Here is a 13,880-nt window from a genome sequence, read left to right as displayed (position 1 = left end):
CGCTTTCCTGCGGACAGCTGCGGAGAGCCGAAGTCTGCGTCTCTAGCAGACTGCATCATAGCGACAAGCTTTTCCAGCGTGTCTCGCAGGGAGAAAGCTTGCCAGCACAGTGCACGCATCCCGCCCTTTCCCAGAAACATGGATCTGCTGAACACTCCAAAAACACTGCTCTTTCCTAGGCAAGCTTCAAACTGCTGTCAGACATCTGTGCTCTCTGTTTTCTGCTGCCCTGCTCGTGGTAGAAGAGTGCACAGCTCCACCTGACATTCAGTGCACAGCGAAGTCAACTGCAAAAAACCAGCAGCTGCTCACTCCCAAACACAAGGCGCTGTCTATGTCCTTGCTTCCCGAGCAATTCAGCACAGCCCTTCTTTTCTGCAGCTGCCATCGAGTTCTTTGCAACTCGTAAACTCAGGGTTCGAACAAGAATTCTCCAGATTCGTCTGCATCAGGACCAAGTCAAAACCCAGTAAGGTCGTCCTGGAAAACCTGCCAGAAGCATGCCAGCGGTGAATTGAAATGGCTGGCAGCTGCATCCACCGTCTTCTAGCAGTACCAAGGCTGCGCACACAAGCCGGTTTCGTTCTTCGCCTCTCAGAAGCCAACCGCTCTCCCCGGCTGCCGGAGGCGAAGAAGCGGCTACTAGGTGCACCGCTGACGTGAACCGCACTTGTAGGCTGCAAAGCGCGGTTTCGGCAGAAAGAAGCCGGCAACCGCCGCTTTCCTGCGGACAGCTGCGGAGAGCCGAAGTCTGCGTCCCAAGCGGACTGCATCATGGCGAAAATCTTTTCCAGCGTGTCTCGCAGGGAGAAAGCTTGCCAGCACAGTGCACGCATCCCGCCCTTGCCCAGAAACATGGATTTGCTGAACACTCCAAAAACACTGCTCTTTCCTAGGCAAGCTTCAAACTGCTGTCAGACGTCTGTGCTCTCTGTTTTCTGCTGCCCTGCTCGTGGTAGAAGAGTGCACAGCTCACCCTGGCATTCAGTGCACAGCGAAGTCAATTGCAAAAAACCAGCAGCTGCTCACTCCCAAACACAAGGCGCTGTCTATGTCCTTGCTTCCCGAGCAATTCAGCACAGCTTTTCTTCTCTGCAGCTGCCATCGAGATCTCTGCATCTCGGAAGCTCAGGGCAGGAACAAGAATGCTCCAGATTCGTCTGCATCAGGACCAAGTCAAAACCCAGAAAGTCGTCCTGGAGCACCTGCCAGAAGCATGCCAGCGGTGAATTGAAAGGGCTGGCAGCTGCAGGCACCGTCTTCTAGCAGTGCCAAGGCTGCGCACACAAGCCAGTTTCGTTCTTCGCCTCTCAGAAGCCAACCGCTCTCCCCGGCTGCCGGAGGCGAAGAAGCGGCTACTAGGTGCACCGCTGACGTGAACCGCACTTGTAGGCCGCAAAGCGCGGCTTCGGCAGAAAGACGCCGGCAACCACCGCTTCCCTGCGGACAGCTGCGGAGAGCCGAAGTCTGCGTCTCTAGCAGACTGCATCATAGCGACAAGCTTTTCCAGCGTGTCTCGCAGGGAGAAAGCTTGCCAGCACAGTGCACGCATCCCGCTCTTGCCCAGAAACATGGATCTGCTGAACACTCCAAAAACACTGCTCTTTCCTAGGCAAGCTTCAAACTGCTGTCAGCCATCTGTGCTCTCTGTTTTCTGCTGCCCTGCTCGTGGTAGAAGAGTGCACAGCTCCACCTGACATTCAGTGCACAGCGAAGTCAACTGCAAAAAACCAGCAGCTGCTCACTCCCAAACACAAGGCGCTTTCTATGTCCTTGCTTCCCGAACAATTCTGCACAGCCCTTCTTTTCTGCAGCTGCCATCGAGTTCTCTGCAAATCGGAAGCTCAGGGCACGAACAAGAATTCTCCAGATTCGTCTGCATCAGGACCAAGTCAAAACCCAGAAAGTCGTCCTGGAGCACCTGCCAGAAGCATGCCAGCGGTGAATTGAAATGGCTGGCAGCTGCAGGCACCGTCTTCTAGCAGTGCCAAGGCTGCGCACACAAGCCGGTTTCGTTCTTCGCCTCTCAGAAGCCAACCGCTCTCCCCGGCTGCCGGAGGCGAAGAAGCGGCTACTAGGTGCACCGCTGACGTGAACCGCACTTGTAGGCTGCAACGCGCGGCCTCGGCAGAAAGACGCCGGCAACCGCCGCTTTCCTGCGGACAGCTGCCGAGAGCCGAAGTCTGCGTCTCTAGCCGACTGCATCATAGCGAAAAGCTTTTCCTGCGTGTCTCGCAGGGAGAAAGCTTGCCAGCGCAGTGCACGCATCCCGTCCTTTCCCAGAAATATATATTTGCTGAAAACTCCAAAAACACTACTTTGTCCTAGGCAAGCTTCAAACTGCTGTCAGACGTGCGTGCTCCTTGTTTTCTGCTGCCCTGCTCGTTGTAGAGGAATGCACAGCTCACCCTGGCATTCAGTGCACAGCGATGTCAATTGCAAAAAACCAGCATCTGCTCAGTCGCAAACACAAGGCGCTGTCTATGTTCTTGCTTCCCGAGCAATTCAGCACAGCCCTTCTTTTCTGCAGCTGCCATCGAGTTCTTTGCAACTCGTAAACTCAGGGTTCGAACAAGAATTCTCCAGATTCGTCTGCATCAGGACCAAGTCAAAACCCAGTAAGGTCGTCCTGGAAAACCTGCCAGAAGCATGCCAGCGGTGAATTGAAATGGCTGGCAGCTGCATCCACCGTCTTCTAGCAGTACCAAGGCTGCGCACACAAGCCGGTTTCGTTCTTCGCCTCTCAGAAGCCAACCGCTCTCCCCGGCTGCCGGAGGCGAAGAAGCGGCTACTAGGTGCACCGCTGACGTGAACCGCACTTGTAGGCTGCAAAGCGCGGTTTCGGCAGAAAGAAGCCGGCAACCGCCGCTTTCCTGCGGACAGCTGCGGAGAGCCGAAGTCTGCGTCCCAAGCGGACTGCATCATGGCGAAAATCTTTTCCAGCGTGTCTCGCAGGGAGAAAGCTTGCCAGCACAGTGCACGCATCCCGCCCTTGCCCAGAAACATGGATTTGCTGAACACTCCAAAAACACTGCTCTTTCCTAGGCAAGCTTCAAACTGCTGTCAGACGTCTGTGCTCTCTGTTTTCTGCTGCCCTGCTCTTTGTAGAGGAGTGCACAGCTCACCCTGGCATTCAGTGCACAGCGAAGTCAATTGCAAAAAACCAGCAGCTGCTCACTCCCAAACACAAGGCGCTGTCTATGTCCTTGCTTCCCGAGCAATTCAGCACAGCCCTTCTTCTCTGCAGCTGCCATCGAGATCTCTGCATCTCGGAAGCTCAGGGCAGGAACAAGAATGCTCCAGATTCGTCTGCATCAGGACCAAGTCAAAACGCAGGAAAGTCGTCCTGGAAAACTGCCAGTAGCATGCCAGCGGTGAATTGAAATGGCTGGCAGCTGCATCCACCGTCTTCTAGCAGTACCAAGGCTGCGCACACAAGCCGGTTTCGTTCTTCGCCTCTCAGAAGCCAACCGCTCTCCCCGGCTGCCGGAGGCGAAGAAGCGGCTACTAGGTGCACCGCTGACGTGAACCGCACTTGTAGGCTGCAAAGCGCGGTTTCGGCAGAAAGAAGCCGGCAACCGCCGCTTTCCTGCGGACAGCTGCGGAGAGCCGAAGTCTGCGTCTCTAGCAGACTGCATCATAGCGACAAGCTTTTCCAGCGTGTCTCGCAGGGAGAAAGCTTGCCAGCACAGTGCACGCATCCCGCCCTTGCCCAGAAACATGGATTTGCTGAACACTCCAAAAACACTGCTCTTTCCTAGGCAAGCTTCAAACTGCTGTCAGACGTCTGTGCTCTCTGTTTTCTGCTGCCCTGCTCTTTGTAGAGGAGTGCACAGCTCACCCTGGCATTCAGTGCACAGCGAAGTCAATTGCAAAAAACCAGCAGCTGCTCACTCCCAAACACAAGGCGCTGTCTATGTCCTTGCTTCCCGAGCAATTCAGCACAGCCCTTCTTCTCTGCAGCTGCCATCGAGATCTCTGCATCTCGGAAGCTCAGGGCAGGAACAAGAATGCTCCAGATTCGTCTGCATCAGGACCAAGTCAAAACCCAGAAAGTCGTCCTGGAGCACCTGCCAGAAGCATGCCAGCGGTGAATTGAAAGGGCTGGCAGCTGCAGGCACCGTCTTCTAGCAGTGCCAAGGCTGCGCACACAAGCCAGTTTCGTTCTTCGCCTCTCAGAAGCCAACCGCTCTCCCCGGCTGCCGGAGGCGAAGAAGCGGCTACTAGGTGCACCGCTGACGTGAACCGCACTTGTAGGCCGCAAAGCGCGGCTTCGGCAGAAAGACGCCGGCAACCACCGCTTCCCTGCGGACAGCTGCGGAGAGCCGAAGTCTGCGTCTCTAGCAGACTGCATCATAGCGACAAGCTTTTCCAGCGTGTCTCGCAGGGAGAAAGCTTGCCAGCACAGTGCACGCATCCCGCTCTTGCCCAGAAACATGGATCTGCTGAACACTCCAAAAACACTGCTCTTTCCTAGGCAAGCTTCAAACTGCTGTCAGCCATCTGTGCTCTCTGTTTTCTGCTGCCCTGCTCGTGGTAGAAGAGTGCACAGCTCCACCTGACATTCAGTGCACAGCGAAGTCAACTGCAAAAAACCAGCAGCTGCTCACTCCCAAACACAAGGCGCTTTCTATGTCCTTGCTTCCCGAACAATTCTGCACAGCCCTTCTTTTCTGCAGCTGCCATCGAGTTCTCTGCAACTCGGAAGCTCAGGGCACGAACAAGAATTCTCCAGATTCGTCTGCATCAGGACCAAGTCAAAACCCAGAAAGTCGTCCTGGAGCACCTGCCAGAAGCATGCCAGCGGTGAATTGAAATGGCTGGCAGCTGCAGGCACCGTCTTCTAGCAGTGCCAAGGCTGCGCACACAAGCCGGTTTCGTTCTTCGCCTCTCAGAAGCCAACCGCTCTCCCCGGCTGCCGGAGGCGAAGAAGCGGCTACTAGGTGCACCGCTGACGTGAACCGCACTTGTAGGCTGCAACGCGCGGCCTCGGCAGAAAGACGCCGGCAACCGCCGCTTTCCTGCGGACAGCTGCCGAGAGCCGAAGTCTGCGTCTCTAGCCGACTGCATCATAGCGAAAAGCTTTTCCTGCGTGTCTCGCAGGGAGAAAGCTTGCCAGCGCAGTGCACGCATCCCGTCCTTTCCCAGAAATATATATTTGCTGAAAACTCCAAAAACACTACTTTGTCCTAGGCAAGCTTCAAACTGCTGTCAGACGTGCGTGCTCCTTGTTTTCTGCTGCCCTGCTCGTTGTAGAGGAATGCACAGCTCACCCTGGCATTCAGTGCACAGCGATGTCAATTGCAAAAAACCAGCATCTGCTCACTCGCAAACACAAGGCGCTGTCTATGTTCTTGCTTCCCGAGCAACTCAGCGCAGCCCTTCTTCCCCGCATCTCGGAAGCTCAGGGCACGAATAAGAATTCTCCAGATTCGTCTGCATCAGGACCAAGTCAAAACGCAGGAAAGTCGTCCTGGAGCACCTGCCAGAAGCATGCCAGCGGTGAATTGAAAGGGCTGGCAGCTGCAACCACCGTCCTCTAGCAGTGCCAAGGCTGCGCACACAAGCCAGTTTCGTTCTTCGCCTCTCAGAAGCCAACCGCTCTCCCCGGCTGCCGGAGGCGAAGAAGCGGCTACTAGGTGCACCGCCGACGTGAACCGCACTTGTAGGCCGCAAAGCGCGACTTCGGCAGAAAGACGCCGGCAACCACCGCTTTCCTGCGGACAGCTGCGGAGAGCCGAAGTCTGCGTCTCTAGCAGACTGCATCATAGCGACAAGCTTTTCCAGCGTGTCTCGCAGGGAGAAAGCTTGCCAGCACAGTGCACGCATCCCGCCCTTTCCCAGAAACATGGATCTGCTGAACACTCCAAAAACACTGCTCTTTCCTAGGCAAGCTTCAAACTGCTGTCAGCCATCTGTGCTCTCTGTTTTCTGCTGCCCTGCTCGTGGTAGAAGAGTGCACAGCTCCACCTGACATTCAGTGCACAGCGAAGTCAACTGCAAAAAACCAGCAGCTGCTCACTCCCAAACACAAGGCGCTGTCTATGTCCTTGCTTCCCGAGCAATTCAGCACAGCCCTTCTTTTCTGCAGCTGCCATCGAGTTCTTTGCAACTCGTAAACTCAGGGTTCGAACAAGAATTCTCCAGATTCGTCTGCATCAGGACCAAGTCAAAACCCAGTAAGGTCGTCCTGGAAAACCTGCCAGAAGCATGCCAGCGGTGAATTGAAATGGCTGGCAGCTGCATCCACCGTCTTCTAGCAGTACCAAGGCTGCGCACACAAGCCGGTTTCGTTCTTCGCCTCTCAGAAGCCAACCGCTCTCCCCGGCTGCCGGAGGCGAAGAAGCGGCTACTAGGTGCACCGCTGACGTGAACCGCACTTGTAGGCTGCAAAGCGCGGTTTCGGCAGAAAGAAGCCGGCAACCGCCGCTTTCCTGCGGACAGCTGCGGAGAGCCGAAGTCTGCGTCCCAAGCGGACTGCATCATGGCGAAAATCTTTTCCAGCGTGTCTCGCAGGGAGAAAGCTTGCCAGCACAGTGCACGCATCCCGCCCTTGCCCAGAAACATGGATTTGCTGAACACTCCAAAAACACTGCTCTTTCCTAGGCAAGCTTCAAACTGCTGTCAGACGTCTGTGCTCTCTGTTTTCTGCTGCCCTGCTCTTTGTAGAGGAGTGCACAGCTCACCCTGGCATTCAGTGCACAGCGAAGTCAATTGCAAAAAACCAGCAGCTGCTCACTCCCAAACACAAGGCGCTGTCTATGTCCTTGCTTCCCGAGCAATTCAGCACAGCCCTTCTTCTCTGCAGCTGCCATCGAGATCTCTGCATCTCGGAAGCTCAGGGCAGGAACAAGAATGCTCCAGATTCGTCTGCATCAGGACCAAGTCAAAACGCAGGAAAGTCGTCCTGGAGCACCTGCCAGAAGCATGCCAGCGGTGAATTGAAAGGGCTGGCAGCTGCAACCACCGTCCTCTAGCAGTGCCAAGGCAGCGCACACAAGCAAGTTTCGTTCTTCGCCTCTCAGAAGCCAACCGCTCTCCCCGGCTGCCGGAGGCGAAGAAGCGGCTACTAGGTGCACCGCTGAAGTGAACCGCACTTGTAGGCTGAAAAGCGCGGCTTCTGCAGAAAGAGGCCGGCAACCACCGCTTTCCTGCGGACAGCTGCGGAGAGCCGGAGTCTGTGTCTCTAGCTGACTGCATCATAGCGAAAAGCTTTTCCAGCGTGTCTCGCAGGGAGAAAGCTTGCCAGCACAGTGCACGCACCCCGCCCTTGCCCAGAAACATGGATTTGCTGAACACTCCAAAAACACTACTCTTTCCTAGGCAAGCTTCAAACTGCTGTCAGCCATCTAGGCTCTCTGTTTTCGGCTGTCCTGCTCGTTGTAGAAGTGTGCAGAGCTCCACCTGACATTCAGTGCACAGCGAAGTCAACTGCAAAAAACCAGCAGCTGCTCACTCCCAAACACAAGGCGCTGTCTATGTCCTTGCTTCCCGAGCAACTCAGCACAGCCCTTCTTCTCTGCAGCTGCCATCGAGATCTCTGCAACTTGTAAACGCAGGGTACGAACAAGAATTCTCCAGATTCGTCTGCATCAGGACCAATTCAAAACGCAGGAAAGTCGTCCTGGAGCACCTGCCAGAAGCATGCCAGCGGTGAATTGAAAGGGCTGGCAGCTGCAACCACCGTCCTCTAGCAGTGCCAAGGCTGCGCACACAAGCCAGTTTCGTTCTTCGCCTCTCAGAAGCCAACCGCTCTCCCCGGCTGCCGGAGGCGAAGAAGCGGCTACTAGGTGCACCGCTGACGTGAACCGCACTTGTAGGCCGCAAAGCGCGGCTTCCACAGAAAGACGCCGGCAACCACCGCTTCCCTGCGGACAGCTGCGGAGAGCCGAAGTCTGCGTCTCTAGCAGACTGCATCATAGCGACAAGCTTTTCCAGGGTGTCTCGCAGGGAGAAAGCTTGCCAGCACAGTGCACGCATCCCGCCCTTGCCCAGAAACATGGATCTGCTGAACACTCCAAAAACACTGCTCTTTCCTAGGCAAGCTTCAAACTGCTGTCAGCCATCTGTGCTCTCTGTTTTCTGCTGCCCTGCTCGTGGTAGAAGAGTGCACAGCTCCACCTGACATTCAGTGCACAGCGAAGTCAACTGCAAAAAACCAGCAGCTGCTCACTCCCAAACACAAGGCGCTGTCTATGTCCTTGCCTCCCGTGCAATTCAGCACAGCCCTTCTTTTCTGCAGCTGCCATCGAGTTCTCTGCAACTCGGAAGCTCAGGGCACGAACAAGAATTCTCCAGATTCGTCTGCATCAGGACCAAGTCAAAACCCAGAAAGTCGTCCTGGAGCACCTGCCAGAAGCATGCCAGCGGTGAATTGAAATGGCTGGCAGCTGCAGGCACCGTCTTCTAGCAGTGCCAAGGCTGCGCACACAAGCCGGTTTCGTTCTTCGCCTCTCAGAAGCCAACCGCTCTCCCCGGCTGCCGGAGGCGAAGAAGCGGCTACTAGGTGCACCGCTGACGTGAACCGCACTTGTAGGCTGCAACGCGCGGCCTCGGCAGAAAGACGCCGGCAACCGCCGCTTTCCTGCGGACAGCTGCCGAGAGCCGAAGTCTGCGTCCCAAGCGGACTGCATCATGGCGAAAATCTTTTCCAGCGTGTCTCGCAGGGAGAAAGCTTGCCAGCACAGTGCACGCATCCCGCCCTTGCCCAGAAACATGGATTTGCTGAACACTCCAAAAACACTGCTCTTTCCTAGGCAAGCTTCAAACTGCTGTCAGACGTCTGTGCTCTCTGTTTTCTGCTGCCCTGCTCTTTGTAGAGGAGTGCACAGCTCACCCTGGCATTCAGTGCACAGCGAAGTCAATTGCAAAAAACCAGCAGCTGCTCACTCCCAAACACAAGGCGCTGTCTATGTCCTTGCTTCCCGAGCAATTCAGCACAGCCCTTCTTCTCTGCAGCTGCCATCGAGATCTCTGCATCTCGGAAGCTCAGGGCAGGAACAAGAATGCTCCAGATTCGTCTGCATCAGGACCAAGTCAAAACGCAGGAAAGTCGTCCTGGAGCACCTCCCAGAAGCATGCCAGCGGTGAATTGAAAGGGCTGGCAGCTGCAACCACCGTCCTCTAGCAGTGCCAAGGCAGCGCACACAAGCAAGTTTCGTTCTTCGCCTCTCAGAAGCCAACCGCTCTCCCCGGCTGCCGGAGGCGAAGAAGCGGCTACTAGGTGCACCGCTGAAGTGAACCGCACTTGTAGGCTGAAAAGCGCGGCTTCTGCAGAAAGACGCCGGCAACCACCGCTTTCCTGCGGACAGCTGCGGAGAGCCGGAATCTGTGTCTCTAGCTGACTGCATCATAGCGAAAAGCTTTTCCAGCGTGTCTCGCAGGGAGAAAGCTTGCCAGCACAGTGCACGCACCCCGCCCTTGCCCAGAAACATGGATTTGCTGAACACTCCAAAAACACTACTCTTTCCTAGGCAAGCTTCAAACTGCTGTCAGCCATCTGTGCTCTCTGTTTTCGGCTGTCCTGCTCGTTGTAGAAGTGTGCAGAGCTCCACCTGACATTCAGTGCACAGCGAAGTCAACTGCAAAAAACCAGCAGCTGCTCACTCCCAAACACAAGGCGCTGTCTATGTCCTTGCTTCCCGAGCAACTCAGCACAGCCCTTCTTCTCTGCAGCTGCCATCGAGATCTCTGCAACTTGTAAACGCAGGGTACGAACAAGAATTCTCCAGATTCGTCTGCATCAGGACCAAGTCAAAACGCAGGAAAGTCGTCCTGGAGCACCTGCCAGAAGCATGCCAGCGGTGAATTGAAAGGGCTGGCAGCTGCAACCACCGTCCTCTAGCAGTGCCAAGGCTGCGCACACAAGCCAGTTTCGTTCTTCGCCTCTCAGAAGCCAACCGCTCTCCCCGGCTGCCGGAGGCGAAGAAGCGGCTACTAGGTGCACCGCCGACGTGAACCGCACTTGTAGGCCGCAAAGCGCGACTTCGGCAGAAAGACGCCGGCAACCACCGCTTTCCTGCGGACAGCTGCGGAGAGCCGAAGTCTGCGTCTCTAGCAGACTGCATCATAGCGACAAGCTTTTCCAGCGTGTCTCGCAGGGAGAAAGCTTGCCAGCACAGTGCACGCATCCCGCCCTTTCCCAGAAACATGGATCTGCTGAACACTCCAAAAACACTACTCTTTCCTAGGCAAGCTTCAAACTGCTGTCAGACATCTGTGCTCTCTGTTTTCTGCTGCCCTGCTCGTGGTAGAAGAGTGCACAGCTCCACCTGACATTCAGTGCACAGCGAAGTCAACTGCAAAAAACCAGCAGCTGCTCACTCCCAAACACAAGGCGCTGTCTATGTCCTTGCTTCCCGAGCAATTCAGCACAGCCCTTCTTTTCTGCAGCTGCCATCGAGTTCTTTGCAACTCGTAAACTCAGGGTTCGAACAAGAATTCTCCAGATTCGTCTGCATCAGGACCAAGTCAAAACCCAGTAAGGTCGTCCTGGAAAACCTGCCAGAAGCATGCCAGCGGTGAATTGAAATGGCTGGCAGCTGCATCCACCGTCTTCTAGCAGTACCAAGGCTGCGCACACAAGCCGGTTTCGTTCTTCGCCTCTCAGAAGCCAACCGCTCTCCCCGGCTGCCGGAGGCGAAGAAGCGGCTACTAGGTGCACCGCTGACGTGAACCGCACTTGTAGGCTGCAAAGCGCGGTTTCGGCAGAAAGAAGCCGGCAACCGCCGCTTTCCTGCGGACAGCTGCGGAGAGCCGAAGTCTGCGTCCCAAGCGGACTGCATCATGGCGAAAATCTTTTCCAGCGTGTCTCGCAGGGAGAAAGCTTGCCAGCACAGTGCACGCATCCCGCCCTTGCCCAGAAACATGGATTTGCTGAACACTCCAAAAACACTGCTCTTTCCTAGGCAAGCTTCAAACTGCTGTCAGACGTCTGTGCTCTCTGTTTTCTGCTGCCCTGCTCTTTGTAGAGGAGTGCACAGCTCACCCTGGCATTCAGTGCACAGCGAAGTCAATTGCAAAAAACCAGCAGCTGCTCACTCCCAAACACAAGGCGCTGTCTATGTCCTTGCTTCCCGAGCAATTCAGCACAGCCCTTCTTCTCTGCAGCTGCCATCGAGATCTCTGCATCTCGGAAGCTCAGGGCAGGAACAAGAATGCTCCAGATTCGTCTGCATCAGGACCAAGTCAAAACCCAGAAAGTCGTCCTGGAGCACCTGCCAGAAGCATGCCAGCGGTGAATTGAAAGGGCTGGCAGCTGCAGGCACCGTCTTCTAGCAGTGCCAAGGCTGCGCACACAAGCCAGTTTCGTTCTTCGCCTCTCAGAAGCCAACCGCTCTCCCCGGCTGCCGGAGGCGAAGAAGCGGCTACTAGGTGCACCGCTGACGTGAACCGCACTTGTAGGCCGCAAAGCGCGGCTTCGGCAGAAAGACGCCGGCAACCACCGCTTCCCTGCGGACAGCTGCGGAGAGCCGAAGTCTGCGTCTCTAGAAGACTGCATCATAGCGACAAGCTTTTCCAGCGTGTCTCGCAGGGAGAAAGCTTGCCAGCACAGTGCACGCATCCCGCTCTTGCCCAGAAACATGGATCTGCTGAACACTCCAAAAACACTGCTCTTTCCTAGGCAAGCTTCAAACTGCTGTCAGCCATCTGTGCTCTCTGTTTTCTGCTGCCCTGCTCGTGGTAGAAGAGTGCACAGCTCCACCTGACATTCAGTGCACAGCGAAGTCAACTGCAAAAAACCAGCAGCTGCTCACTCCCAAACACAAGGCGCTTTCTATGTCCTTGCTTCCCGAACAATTCTGCAGAGCCCTTCTTTTCTGCAGCTGCCATCGAGTTCTCTGCAACTCGGAAGCTCAGGGCACGAACAAGAATTCTCCAGATTCGTCTGCATCAGGACCAAGTCAAAACCCAGAAAGTCGTCCTGGAGCACCTGCCAGAAGCATGCCAGCGGTGAATTGAAATGGCTGGCAGCTGCAGGCACCGTCTTCTAGCAGTGCCAAGGCTGCGCACACAAGCCGGTTTCGTTCTTCGCCTCTCAGAAGCCAACCGCTCTCCCCGGCTGCCGGAGGCGAAGAAGCGGCTACTAGGTGCACCGCTGACGTGAACCGCACTTGTAGGCTGCAACGCGCGGCCTCGGCAGAAAGACGCCGGCAACCGCCGCTTTCCTGCGGACAGCTGCCGAGAGCCGAAGTCTGCGTCTCTAGCCGACTGCATCATAGCGAAAAGCTTTTCCTGCGTGTCTCGCAGGGAGAAAGCTTGCCAGCGCAGTGCACGCATCCCGTCCTTTCCCAGAAATATATATTTGCTGAAAACTCCAAAAACACTACTTTGTCCTAGGCAAGCTTCAAACTGCTGTCAGACGTGCGTGCTCCTTGTTTTCTGCTGCCCTGCTCGTTGTAGAGGAATGCACAGCTCACCCTGGCATTCAGTGCACAGCGATGTCAATTGCAAAAAACCAGCATCTGCTCACTCGCAAACACAAGGCGCTGTCTATGTTCTTGCTTCCCGAGCAACTCAGCGCAGCCCTTCTTCCCCGCATCTCGGAAGCTCAGGGCACGAACAAGAATTCTCCAGATTCGTCTGCATCAGGACCAAGTCAAAACGCAGGAAAGTCGTCCTGGAGCACCTGCCAGAAGCATGCCAGCGGTGAATTGAAAGGGCTGGCAGCTGCAACCACCGTCCTCTAGCAGTGCCAAGGCTGCGCACACAAGCCAGTTCCGTTCTTCGCCTCTCAGAAGCCAACCGCTCTCCCCGGCTGCCGGAGGCGAAGAAGCGGCTACTAGGTGCACCGCCGACGTGAACCGCACTTGTAGGCCGCAAAGCGCGACTTCGGCAGAAAGACGCCGGCAACCACCGCTTTCCTGCGGACAGCTGCGGAGAGCCGAAGTCTGCGTCCCAAGCGGACTGCATCATGGCGAAAATCTTTTCCAGCGTGTCTCGCAGGGAGAAAGCTTGCCAGCACAGTGCACGCATCCCGCCCTTGCCCAGAAACATGGATTTGCTGAACACTCCAAAAACACTGCTCTTTCCTAGGCAAGCTTCAAACTGCTGTCAGACGTCTGTGCTCTCTGTTTTCTGCTGCCCTGCTCGTGGTAGAAGAGTGCACAGCTCCACCTGACATTCAGTGCACAGCGAAGTCAACTGCAAAAAACCAGCAGCTGCTCACTCCCAAACACAAGGCGCTGTCTATGTCCTTGCTTCCCGAGCAATTCAGCACAGCCCTTCTTCTCTGCAGCTGCCATCGAGATCTCTGCATCTCGGAAGCTCAGGGCAGGAACAAGAATGCTCCAGATTCGTCTGCATCAGGACCAAGTCAAAACCCAGAAAGTCGTCCTGGAGCACCTGCCAGAAGCATGCCAGCGGTGAATTGAAAGGGCTGGCAGCTGCAGGCACCGTCTTCTAGCAGTGCCAAGGCTGCGCACACAAGCCAGTTTCGTTCTTCGCCTCTCAGAAGCCAACCGCTCTCCCCGGCTGCCGGAGGCGAAGAAGCGGCTACTAGGTGCACCGCTGACGTGAACCGCACTTGTAGGCCGCAAAGCGCGGCTTCGGCAGAAAGACGCCGGCAACCACCGCTTCCCTGCGGACAGCTGCGGAGAGCCGAAGTCTGTGTCTCTAGCAGACTGCATCATAGCGACAAGCTTTTCCAGCGTGTCTCGCAGGGAGAAAGCTTGCCAGCACAGTGCACGCATCCCGCTCTTGCCCAGAAACATGGATCTGCTGAACACTCCAAAAACACTGCTCTTTCCTAGGCAAGCTTCAAACTGCTGTCAGCCATCTGTGCTCTCTGTTTTCTGCTGCCCTGCTCGTGGTAGAAGAGTGCACAGCTCCACCTGACATTCAGTGCACAGCGAAGTCAACTGCAAAAAACCAGCAGCTGC

This window comes from Taeniopygia guttata, chromosome 37 (genome assembly GCF_048771995.1).
Source record: "Taeniopygia guttata chromosome 37, bTaeGut7.mat, whole genome shotgun sequence".
Lineage (NCBI taxonomy): Eukaryota > Metazoa > Chordata > Aves > Passeriformes > Estrildidae > Taeniopygia > Taeniopygia guttata.
Note: the sequence above shows the minus strand (reverse complement) of the source record.